This window comes from Triticum urartu, chromosome 1A (genome assembly GCF_056163025.1).
Source record: "Triticum urartu cultivar PI428250 chromosome 1A, HENAU_Tu73, whole genome shotgun sequence".
NCBI lineage: Eukaryota > Viridiplantae > Streptophyta > Magnoliopsida > Poales > Poaceae > Triticum > Triticum urartu.
In genome coordinates this window covers 494,906,822-494,920,000 of record NC_141873.1, presented here as the reverse complement: position 1 = coordinate 494,920,000, position 13,179 = coordinate 494,906,822, and positions in this window count along the sequence as shown.

Genomic DNA, 13,179 nt, shown 5'->3' with positions numbered 1-13,179 from the left:
GCACAAAATTTCAAACATAGTTTGAAAAACAAAAATATCAAATTTGACTGAATAGTACATAAGATAAGTTGGAATTTTGATTTGATCCATTATCACATTGATGTCAAAATTATCATTTATGTATCTCGAGTAATGTTTCAAATTTCAGTATAAAATTTTATGACAAGATACATTGATGTTGTGTCAATGTGTTAATTTTTTTGAATTTTTGGAAATGTCTCAAAATATGCCACGGCATATGCGCTTGGGTAGCATCACAAGGATGAGTGCACCGTATACAAACTAGTACTAGTACATTCTTATCCTCAATCAATCGATGCTGATGTCATGGGCGCTGTCGTGAGCGTTGCGTGGCAACATGACATAATGGCTCCCACATGAATAAAGAAATGAAGCGTGTCGACATGGTGGTGTGGCTTTCCTTGTAGTCTCATCAACATCTAATCACGAGTCATGTGCACACACTAGGCAGAGCCAGCTAGTTCACATCTGCAAGTTGTTGATAGTCCACTCAGGGCTCTGCATCGAGACAAAATTAACAAGTGCTTTCAAAGTCATTGCAAACGAACACGTTCTTCCGATCACATCCTGCAGAAATACGGCTTGTTATCAAGTTGATCATTAGATAGTTCATCAAAGGCAAATCAAGTTGATCATTAGAAAACATTACTACAGTACAGTACAAAACAAGCTGTTGATCTATGGATGGATGCAAAGGTCACAGAGGAACGCTCATTTTTCCAAAAAATAGTAACAAATCTAGTCGGGGAGAATGATCAACTTGATGCCGCTTGTTATCAAGTTGATCATTTGATAGTTCAGTACATTATTACAGTATACAAAGCAAGTTGTTGGTGTATGGATGGATGCAAAGGTCAGAGAGGAACGCCCATTTTTTCCAAAAAGAGTAACAAATCTAATCGGGGAGAGCAAGTGTTCTTGGCGTTTGCTATAATGCCAAGTTGCCAGCTGTGTTTAGCTTAACCGGGCAACGTCAACTCCTGGTCCGGAAGACGGGCAAGTTTAATTAGCTTAATTCATAGTTGCCTGAAATGGCCATCATTATGTATGCTGAGTTGCTCACAGAAGCATACCACCTCTTTTGTCTCTTTATGAAATTCTTATCAATCAAACCTGCCAATAGAGTTATGAAAAATGAGTATTTTCCACAAGGGAACACGTTCAGTCGACTGACCGCATCGTGCACAAATACCCTGTTTTTTTTTCCTTTGCGCAGAAAATACCATTTGTTGTTTTCTTTTTTGGAAAAGGGGTCAGAAAATACCTCTTGTTGTTGAGTGATATCGGGCTTTGGTGCCGTATTGTCAACGTTCATCAAGGGCAAACCAAGTTGATAATTTGATAGTTCAAATCATGACGAAGCAAATTGTGACTATATATAAGGATGGATGCAGAGGTCAGAGAGGAACCTCCATTTTCCAAATTTAGTAACAAAAATAATGCAGGGGAGGGAGCAAGTGTGCTTGGGAGAGGAGAATAAGCATCCGAGTTTGGTATAATGCCAAGTTGCCAACTGTGTTTAGCTTAATCGGGCAAGGTCCACTCCAGCTCCGGAAGATGGGCAAGGTTAATTAGCTTAACTCATAGTTGCCCGAAATGGCCAGCATTAGTGATGTTGACAGAAACATACAACCTCTTTTGTCTCTTCTGAAATTCTCATCGCTCCGACCAGTACAAGTTTGACCAGTCAAAAGTCTCAAAGAGTATGCTTGTAAAGTTGTAATCAAGGTCTAGTAATAAGAGCATCTACGGCCTCTTTTTTAAAAAAGAGCATCTACAGCAGAATACACAAATTTCGATCCCGCAAACGCCCGCGGATGCATCTGAACGTATCCGCAATAGTGACCGGTAACATCTTAAAAAATCATTTCCACAACCGAATCCCTCAATTACGAAAGCTCAAATCCATACAATTACATGGAACGTGACACCTAATCTAAGCGACGCTTGTCCGGCTCCACCGTGCCTTTGTCTGGCAACCGGATGTGCCCCTCAAAGTGTTGCTCCGGTCACCGGCAAAGTAGCGTAGGACACAGGACACACACCGACTCATGGGACTCGAGGCGCCGCCGTTTCCCATGCCCTACTCTTACTCATTGGAGTCCGGAGCCTTCATGGTGCGGTCGATGTGAAGTCGATGATTCAGTCAAGCTTTCTTCCATCCTTCCTAGCTCCTCGAGCTTCCACCCGCTCGACGTCTTTTTCATTCACTACTAGGGAAAACGTTATACACAGAACTTTAGCAGTAGCGCTTGTTAAAAGAGCATGCTACTGCTAGACAGCAGTAGCGTGTGCAAAATAAGCGCACTGCAGATGGACATATATCAGTAGCGCGTCTCACCGAAAACTCGCTACTACTAAAATTTCAATCACTTAGCCGATGGGCTACACATAGTAGTAGCGATCTTCCAGAAACCGCGCTACTGCTAATAAACTTATAGCAGCGCGTTTATGCGTAAATCGCTACTGCTAATGAAAATAAAATGAAATGAAAAACGAATAGAGAAGTAAATGAAAATGAAAGAAATAGAAAAATGAGAAAGGAAAAATATAAAATGTAAAGAAAAATAAATGAAAAAGGGGAAAAATGATGAAGACGTAGCAGTAGCGTGTTCTCTGAAACGCGCTATAGCTAACTTAGCTATAGCGCGTTTTCTGTAACGCGCTACCGTTACTTTTGACTTAACCAAAAACAGTTTCCCCCCGGCCACCACTTCTCCCCCAAATCGATCCCTCGCTCCACTTCGCCGCCGTCTCCCCCACTTCACCGTCGCCCCCACTTCGCCGCCATCTCTTGTCGGCGTCGACGCCGTGCTCATCCTCACGACCACCGCCCGAGGCCGCCCAGCCTCACCGCCGCCGCCTCTCGGGCCGCCCTCGACCTCACCGCTGCCTCCCTCGACCTCACCGCCGCCGAGCCCGCCAGGACCACCGCGTTCCAATCCTGAGCCCGCCCTCGCCGCTCGTACCTCCGTCACCGAGCACCTGTTGGGGAACGTTGCAGAAAACAAAAATTTTCCTACGGTTTCACCAAGATCCATCTAGGAGTTCATCTAGCAACGAGTGATTAGATGCATCTACGTACCTTGTAGATCGCGAGCGGAAGCGTTCAAAGAACGGGGATGATGTAGTCGAACACGACGTGATTCAAATCACCGATGATCTTAGCACCGAACGGACGGTGCCTCCGCGTTCAACACACGTACGGAACGGATGACGTCTCCTCCTTTCTTGATCCAGCAAGGGGGGAAGAGAGGTTGATGAAGATCCAGCAGCACGACGGCGTGGTGGTGGATGCAGGGCGTCACAGTAGCAGGGCTTCGCCTATACTACGAGAGAGAGACGTAACGGGGAGAGAGGAAGCACCAAAGGCTGAGGTATGAAATCCCTCCTCTCCTCAACTATATATAGGAGGACCAAGGAGGGGTGGTGCGCCAGCCCAGGAGATCTAATCTCCTTGGTGCGGCGGCCAGGGGAGGTTTCCCTCCCCCCCAAGGCACTCAGGGGTGCCTTCCACCACTTGGACTCCTCCCCATGGAAACCCTAGGCGCATGGGCCTATAGGGGGTGGCGCCCCAGCCCACTATGGGCTGGGTTCCCTCCTATTTCAGCCCATGGGGCCCTCCGGGATAGGTGGCCCCACCCGGTGGGCCCCCGGGACCCCTCCGGTGGTCCCGGTACAATACCGATAACCCCGAAACTTGTCCCGATGGCCGAAACAGCACTTCCTATATATAATTCTTTACCTCCGGACCATTCCGGAACTCCTCGTGACGTCTGGGATCTCATCCGGGACTCCGAACAACATTCGGATTACTGCATATACATATCTTCATAACCCTAGTGTCACCGAACCTTAAGTGTGTAGACCCTACGGGTTCGGGAGACAAGCAGACATGACCGAGACGACTCTCCGGTCAATAACCAACAGCGGGATCTGGATACCCATGATGGCTCCCACATGCTCCACGATGATCTCATCGGATGAACCACGATGTCGAGGATTAATCAACCCCGTATACAATTCCCTTTGTCAATCGGTATGTTACTTGCCCGAGACTCGATCGTCGGTATCCCAATACCTTGTTCAATCTCGTTACCGGCAAGTCACTTTACTCGTACCGTAATGCATGATCCCGTGATCAACCACTTGGTCACCTTGAGCTCATAATGATGATGCATTACCGAGTGGGCCCAGTGATACCTCTCCGTTATATGGAGTGACAAATCCCAGTCTCGATCCGTGTCAACCCAACAGACACTTTCGGAGATACCTATAATGCACCTTTATAGTCACCCAGTTACGTTGTGACGTTTCATACACCCAAAGCACTCCTACGGTATCCGGGAGTTACACGATCTCATGGTCAAAGGAAAAGATACTTGACATTGGAAAAGCTCTAGCAAACGAACTACACGATCTTTGTGCTATGCTTAGGATTGGGTCTTGTCCATCACATCATTCTCCTAATGATGTGATCCCGTTATCAATGACATCCAATGTCCATAGCCAGGAAATCATGACTATCTGTTGATCAACGAGCTAGTCAACTAGAGGTTACTAGGGACATATTATGGTCTATGTATTCACACGTGTATTACGATTTCCGGATAATACAGTTATAGCATGAATAAAGACAATTATCATGAACAAAGAAATATAATAATAATGCTTTTATTATTGCCTCTAGGGCATATTTCCAACAGTCTCCCACTTGCACTAGAGCCAATAATCTAGTTACATTGTGATGAATCGAACACCCATGGAATTCTGGTGTTGATCATGTTTTGCCCTAGGGAGAGGTTTAGTCAACGGATCTGCTATATTCAGGTCCGTATGTACTTTACAAATCTCTATGTCTCCATTTTGAACATTTTCACGAATGGAGTTGAAGCGACGCTTGATGTGCCTTGTCTTCTTGTGAAACCTGGGCTCCTTGGCAAGTGCAATAGCTCCAGTGTGGTCACAAAAGAGTTTGATTGGCCCCGACGCATTGGGTATGACTCCTAGGTCGGTGATGAACTCCTTCACCCATATTGCTTCATGTGCTGCCTCCGAGGCTGCCATGTACTCCGCTTCACATGTAGATCCCGCCACGATGCTCTGTTTGCAGCTGCACCAGCTCACTGCTCCACCATTCAACATATACACGTATCCGGTTTGTGACTTAGAGTCATCCAGATCTGTGTCGAAGCTAGCGTCGACGTAACCCTTTACGACGAGCTCTTCGTCACCTCCATAAACGAGAAACATTTCCTTAGTCCTTTTCAGGTACTTCAGGATATTCTTGACCGTTGTCCAGTGTTCCTTGCCGGGATTACTTTGGTACCTTCCTACCAAACTTATGGCAAGGTTTACATCAGGTCTGGTACACAGCATGACATACATAATAGAACCTATGTCTGAGGCATAGGGGATGACACTCATCTCTTCTATCTCTTCTGCCGTGGTCGGACATTGAGCTGAGCTCAATTTCATACCTTGCAAAACAGGCAAGAACCCTTTCTTGGACTGATCCATTTTGAACTTCTTCAAAATCTTATCAAGGTATGTGCTTTGTGAAAGACCTATGAGGCGTCTTGATCTATCTCTGTAGATCTTGATGCCTAATATATAAGCAGCTTCTCCAAGGTCCTTTATTAAGAACTTTTATTCAAGTAGGCCTTGATGCTGTCCAAGAGTTCTATATCATTTCCCATCAAAAGTATGTCATCTACATATAATATGAGAAATGCTACAGAGCTCCCACTCACTTTCTTGTAAACGCAGGCTTCTCCAAAAGTCTGCGTAAACCCAAACGCTTTGATCATCTCATCAAAACGAATGTTCCAACTCCGAGATGCTTGCACCAGCCCATAAATCGAGCATTGGAGCTTGCACACCTTGTCAGCATTCTTAGGATCGACAAAACCTTCCGGCTGCATCATATACAACTCTTCCTTAAGGAAACCATTAAGGAATGCCGTTTTGACGTCCATTTGCCATATCTCATAATCGTAGAATGCGGCAATTGCTAACATGATTCGGACGGACTTCAGCTTCGCTACCGGTGAGAAAGTCTCATCGTAGTCAACCCCTTGAACTTGTCGATAACCCTTAGCGACAAGCCGAGCTTTATAGATGGTCACATTACCATCCGCGTCTGTCTTCTTCTTGAAGATCCATTTATTTTCTATGGCTCGCCGTTCAACGGGCAAGTCAGTCAAAGTCCATACTTCGTTTTCATACATGGATCCTATCTCGGATTTCATGGCTTCTAGCCATTTGTTGGAATCCGGTCCCGCCATCGCCTCTTCATAGTTCGAAGGTTCACCGTTGTCTAACAACATGATTTCCAAGACAGGGTTGCCGTACCACTCTAGTGCGGAACGTGTCCTTGTGGACCTTCGAATTTCAGTAGGAGTTTGATCAGAAGTATCTTGATCATCATGAATAACTTCCTCTCTAGTCAGTGCAGGCACCTCAGGAACATTTTCTTGAGTTGTGCCATTTACCGGTTCAAGAGGTAATACTTCATCAAGTTCTACCTTCCTCCCACTTACTTCTTTCGAGAGAAACTCTTTCTCCAGAAAGGATCCATTCTTGGCAACAAAGATCTTGCCTTCGGATCTGAGGTAGAAGGTATACCCATAAGTTTCTTTAGGGTATCCTATGAAGACGCATTTTTCCGACTTGGGTCGAGCTTTTCAGGTTGAAGTTTCCTGACATAAGCATCGCATCCCCAAACTTTTAGAAACGACAGCTTAGGTTTCTTCCCAAACCATAATTCATACGGTGTCGTCTCAACGGATTTTGACGGAGCCCTATTTAAAGTGAATGCGGCAGTCTCTAAAGCATAGCCCCAAAAAGATAGCGGTAAATCGGTAAGAGACATCATAGATCGCACCATATCTAATAGAGTGCGATTACGACGTTCGGACACACCATTACGCTGAGGTGTTCCAGGCGGCGTGAGTTGTGAAACTATTCCACATTTTCTTAAGTGTGTGCCAAATTCGTGACTCAAGTATTCTCCTCCACGATCTGATCGTAGAAACTTGATTTTCCTGTCACGTTGATTTTCAACCTCACTCTGAAATTCCTTGAACTTTTCAAAGGTTTCAGACTTGTGTTTCATTAAGTAGACATACCCATATCTACTCAAGTCATCAGTGAGGGTGAGAACATAACGATAGCCACCGCGAGCCTCAACACTCATTGAACCGCACACATCAGTATGTATGATTTCCAATAAGTTGGTTGCTCGCTCCATTGTTCCTGAGAACGGAGTCTTGGTCATTTTTCCCATGAGGCATGGTTCGCACGTGTCAAATGATTCATAATCAAGAGACTCTAAAAGTCCATCTGCATGGAGCTTCTTCATGCGTTTGACACCTATGTGACCAAGGCGGCAGTGCCACAAGTATGTGGGACTATCATTATCAACCTTACATCTTTTGGTACTCACACTATGAACATGTGTAGTAATACGCTCGAGATTCATTAAGAATAAACCATTGACTATCGGAGCATGACCATAAAACATATCTCTCATATAAATAGAACAACCATTATTCTCGGATTTAAATGAGTAGCCATCTCGTATTAAACGAGATCCTGATACAATGTTCATGCTCAATATAGGCACTAAATAACAATTATTGAGGTTTATAACTAATCCCGTAGGTAAATGTAGAGGTAGCGTGCCCACGGCGATCACATCGACCTTGGAACCATTCTCGACGCGCATCGTCACCTCGTCCTTTTCCAGTTTTCGTTTATTCCGCAGCTCCTGCGGTGAGTTACAAATATGAGCAACGGCACCGGTATCAAATACCCAGGAGTTACTACGAGTACTGGTAAGGTACACATCAATCACATGTATATCAAATATACCTTTGGTGTTGCCGGCCTTCTTATCCGCTAAGTATTTGGGGCAGTTCCGCTTCCAGTGACCCTTCCCTTTGCAATAAAAGCACTCTGTCTCAGGCTTGGGTCCATTCTTTGACTTCTTCCCAACAGCTTGCTTGCCGGGCGCAGCAACTTCCTTGCCGCCCTTCTTGAAGTTCCTTTTACCCTTGCCCTTTTTGAACTTAGTGGTTTTATTCATCATCAACACTTAATGTTCCTTCTTGACTTCTACCTCTGCTGATTTCAGCATTGCAAATACTTCAGGAATGGTCTTTACCATCCCCTGCATATTGAAGTTCATCACAAAGCTCTTGTAGCTTGGTGGAAGCGACTGGAGGATTCTGTCAATGACCGCGTCATCCGGGAGATTAACTCCCAGCCGAGTCAAGCGGTTATGTAACCCAGACATAGTGAGTATGTGCTCACTGACAGAACTATTTTCCTCCATCTTACAGCTGAAGAACTTATCGGAGACTTCATATCTCTCGATCCGGGCATGAGCTTGAAAAACCATTTTTAGCTCTTCGAACATCTCATATGCTCCATGTCTCTCAAAACGCTTTTGGAGCCCCGGCTCTAAACTGTAAAGCATGCCGCACTGAACGAGGGAGTAGTCATCAGTACGTGTCTGCCAAGCGTTCATAGCGTCTTGGTTCTGTGGGACGGGTGGATCACCTAGCGGTGCTTGTAGGACATAATCTTTCTTGGCAGTTATGAGGATGATCCTCAGGTTCCGGACCCAGTCCGTATAGTTGCTGCCATCGTCTTTCAGCTTGGTTTTCTCTAGGAACGCGTTGAAATTGAATACTACATTGGCCATCTGATCTACAGGACATATTGTAAAGATTTTAGACTAAGTTCATGATAATTAAGTTCATCTAATCAAATTATTAATGAACTCCCACTCAGATTAGACATCCCTCTAGTCATCTAAGTGTTACACGATCCAAGTCAACTAAGCCGTGTCCGATTAACACGTGAGACGGACTAGTCATCGTCGGTGAACATCTTCATGTTGATCGTATCTTCCATACGACTCGTGTTCGACCTTTCGGTCTCTGTGTTCCGAGGCCATGTCTTCACATGCTAGGCTCGTCAAGTTAACCCTAAGTGTTTTTGCATGTGTAAAACTTCTTACACCCGTTGTATGTGAACGAAAGGATCTATCACACCCGATTAACACGTGGTGCTTCGAAGCGACGAACTGTAGCAACGGTGCACAGTTAGGGGAGAACACTTCTTGAAATTTTTGTAAGGGATCATCTTATTTACTACCGTCGTTTTAAGTAAACAAGATGCAAAACATGATAAACATCATATGCAATCAAATAATAATAGTGACATGATATGGCCAATATCACATAGCTCCTTTGATCTCCATCTTGGGGCTCCATGATCATCCTGTCACCGTCATACTCATCGACATGTAAGTCGTGATTCCTATTACAAGAACATGATCAATCTCATACATCACATATATCATTCATCACATCCTTTTGGCCATATCACATCACATAGCATACCCTGCAAAAATAAGTTAGACGTCCTCTAATTGTTGTTTGCATGTTTTACGTGGCTGCTATGGGTTTCTAGCAAGAACGTTTCTTACCTACGCAAAGACCACAACGTGATATGCCAATTGCTATTTACCCTTCATAAGGACCCTTTTCATCGAATCCGATCCGACTAAAGTAGGAGAGACAGACACCCGCTAGCCACCTTATGCAACTAGTGCATGTCAGTCGGTGGAACCTGTCTCACGTAAGAGTACGTGTAAGGTCGGTCCGGGCCGCTTCATCCCACGATGCCGCCGAATCAAGATAAGACTAGTAACGGCAAGCATATTGATCAAAATCAACGCCCACAACTACTTTGTGTTCTACTCGTGCAAGAGAACTACGCATAGACCTAGCTCATGATGCCACTGTTGGGGAACGTTGCAGAAAACAAAAATTTTCCTACGGTTTCACCAAGATCCATCTAGGAGTTCATCTAGCAACGAGTGATTAGATGCATCTACGTACCTTGTAGATCGCGAGCGGAAGCGTTCAAAGAACGGGGATGATGTAGTCGAACACGACGTGATTCAAATCACCGATGATCTTAGCACCGAACGGACGGTGCCTCCGGGTTCAACACACGTACGGAACGGATGACGTCTCCTCCTTTCTTGATCCAGCAAGGGGGGAAGAGAGGTTGATGAAGATCCAGCAGCACGACGGCGTGGTGGTGGATGCAGGGCGTCACAGTAGCAGGGCTTCGCCTATACTACGAGAGAGAGACGTAACGGGGAGAGAGGAAGCACCAAAGGCTGAGGTATGAAATCCCTCCTCTCCTCAACTATATATAGGAGGACCAAGGGGGGGTGGTGCGCCAGCCCAGGAGATCTAATCTCCTTGGTGCGGCGGCCAGGGGAGGTTTCCCTCCCCCCCAAGGCACTCAGGGGTGCCTTCCACCACTTGGACTCCTCCCCATGGAAACCCTAGGCGCATGGGCCTATAGGGGGTGGCGCCCCAGCCCACTATGGGCTGGGTTCCCTCCTATTTCAGCCCATGGGGCCCTCCGGGATAGGTGGCCCCATCCGGTGGGCCCCCGGGACCCCTCCGGTGGTCCCGGTACAATACCGATAACCCCGAAACTTGTCCCGATGGCCGAAACAGCACTTCCTATATATAATTCTTTACCTCCGGACCATTCCGGAACTCCTCGTGACGTCCGGGATCTCATCCGGGACTCCGAACAACATTCGGATTACTGCATATACATATCTTCATAACCCTAGCGTCACCGAACCTTAAGTGTGTAGACCCTACGGGTTCGGGAGACAAGCAGACATGACCGAGACGACTCTCCGGTCAATAACCAACAGCGGGATCTGGATACCCATGATGGCTCCCACATGCTCCACGATGATCTCATCGGATGAACCACGATGTCGAGGATTAATCAACCCCGTATACAATTCCCTTTGTCAATCGGTATGTTACTTGCCCGAGACTCGATCGTCGGTATCCCAATACCTTGTTCAATCTCGTTACCGGCAAGTCACTTTACTCGTACCGTAATGCATGATCCCGTGATCAACCACTTGGTCACCTTGAGCTCATAATGATGATGCATTACCGAGTGGGCCCAGTGATACCTCTCCGTTATATGGAGTGACAAATCCCAGTCTCGATCCGTGTCAACCCAACAGACACTTTCGGAGATACCTGTAATGCACCTTTATAGTCACCCAGTTACGTTGTGACGTTTGATACACCCAAAGCACTCCTACGGTATCCGTGAGTTACACGATCTCATGGTCAAAGGAAAAGATACTTGACATTGGAAAAGCTCTAGCAAACGAACTACACGATCTTTGTGCTATGCTTAGGATTGGGTCTTGTCCATCACATCATTCTCCTAATGATGTGATCCCGTTATCAATGACATCCAATGTCCATAGCCAGGAAATCATGACTATCTGTTGATCAACGAGCTAGTCAACTAGAGGCTTACTAGGGACATATTATGGTCTATGTATTCACACGTGTATTACGATTTCCGGATAATACAGTTATAGCATGAATAAAGACAATTATCATGAACAAAGAAATATAATAATAATGCTTTTATTATTGCCTCTAGGGCATATTTCCAACAGCACCTCCCCGCCACCGTCTCTCCCCTCTCTGTAAGCCCCCCACCCATCCTTTTTAGTTAATAGATGTTAATGTTAAGTAGTAGATAATGTTGATGTTTTTTAGTTAGGGTAATAATAGATGATGTTAAGTAGTAGATAATGTAGATGTTAATTAGTTCAGTAGGGTTTAGTTTTTTAATTGAGTTTGTTTAACTAGATGTTAATTAGGGCAGTAGGGTTTAGTTTAGAGTAAAGTTTAGTTCAGTTGTTAACTAAATATAATCTATATTTGTTTTTGAATTGAGTTTGAGAGAGCATGAGATTTGTGTAGATTTTATTGAAGTGTCAAACGCTAGGACATGCAAATTTGAAGTGGTCAGGATATATGCAAATTCCTCAATTGTGTTTGCCCATGTTTCGATTGTGCCCAAGTGGCCTTTTGTTGTTTCCAGGGAATGAATCTAAAGCTATATGACAATGTGTCTGTTTATTCCATACTTTTTGTATGACTAACTTTGAGTTATGCACGACGAAACTTTATTTGTGATGTAATTAAACCGTCCTCCTCGACTAGCGACGATCACTCTAGTTAGGGCATTTTGGGTACGATCAACTTTGTTATTTATGCTTATGATATGTTGCTTTTATTTTTGCCAAGTCTGTCTCTTTATGTTGCTCAACTATATATGTTGCATATCATCGACTCATGTGACGATGCAGGTGCATAGATCATCGATGGCGAAGAAGTGCTACGCCAGGAGTATATATACGACGAGTGGCCGGAGTGTCAGGCCCAGGTGTATCGGTTTCCAGTTTCCGAGCGACATGTAGTAGTTAGTTTAGGTTCACGCTAATGCGAGAGAGGGATACGAACTCATGTATTGCATAGTTCCACTCTCACTCAAAGTGATAGCTCTGTTGACGCTCAAAAGTGGCACGTTTATAAAGAGTGGCTTGAAGCTATGTCAAGAATAATTCAAACTTACTATTGAAAGTCACTATGAGATGGCTCTCTTCGAGAAGATCAAGACGAATATGAAGATGGTCTAAAATGGAGTTCGGATGCAAAAGTTATGACAACTTCAGAGATGCTCATGTTGACACCAGATTAAAGAATGGCTTGAAACCCAATTAAGATGTCCTCATATGGAAAAATGATCAACACAAATTGTCTTCGTCTCGTCAAAACGGTCGATTTTGATATAAAAATCGTCCCAATTCGAATTCGTATGCAAAAGTTAGAGCTATCGGAGTGCAGCCCTGTCATGAGGCGAGATGTGGCGCGCCCCACCAGACATAGGTCTGATGGGTAGCGTGAGCGAACAGGTGTTCTGCGTGACCATTTTGGCCCAGAAGATGGCCTCAAATCAAAAAACGTTCAACATGAAAATTGTTCGTCTCGTCGAAACGGTCAAGATTGCTTTTGGGATCGTTTCCATCCGAGATCGTTTACCACCACAAAAAGGACCCGCAAGGTGCAGCCAGTTTAAACCGAACAGTTTTGGAAAGTCCGGACAAAACCAATCCAAATTTGACTAGGGTTTTGGACGTGAATCCAAGCCTTTTCCTTGCACGAGAAGTCCAGCCGCCTCTTAAATACCTAAGGGGTGACGGCCGATTGAACAACACACAATCGATCAAAT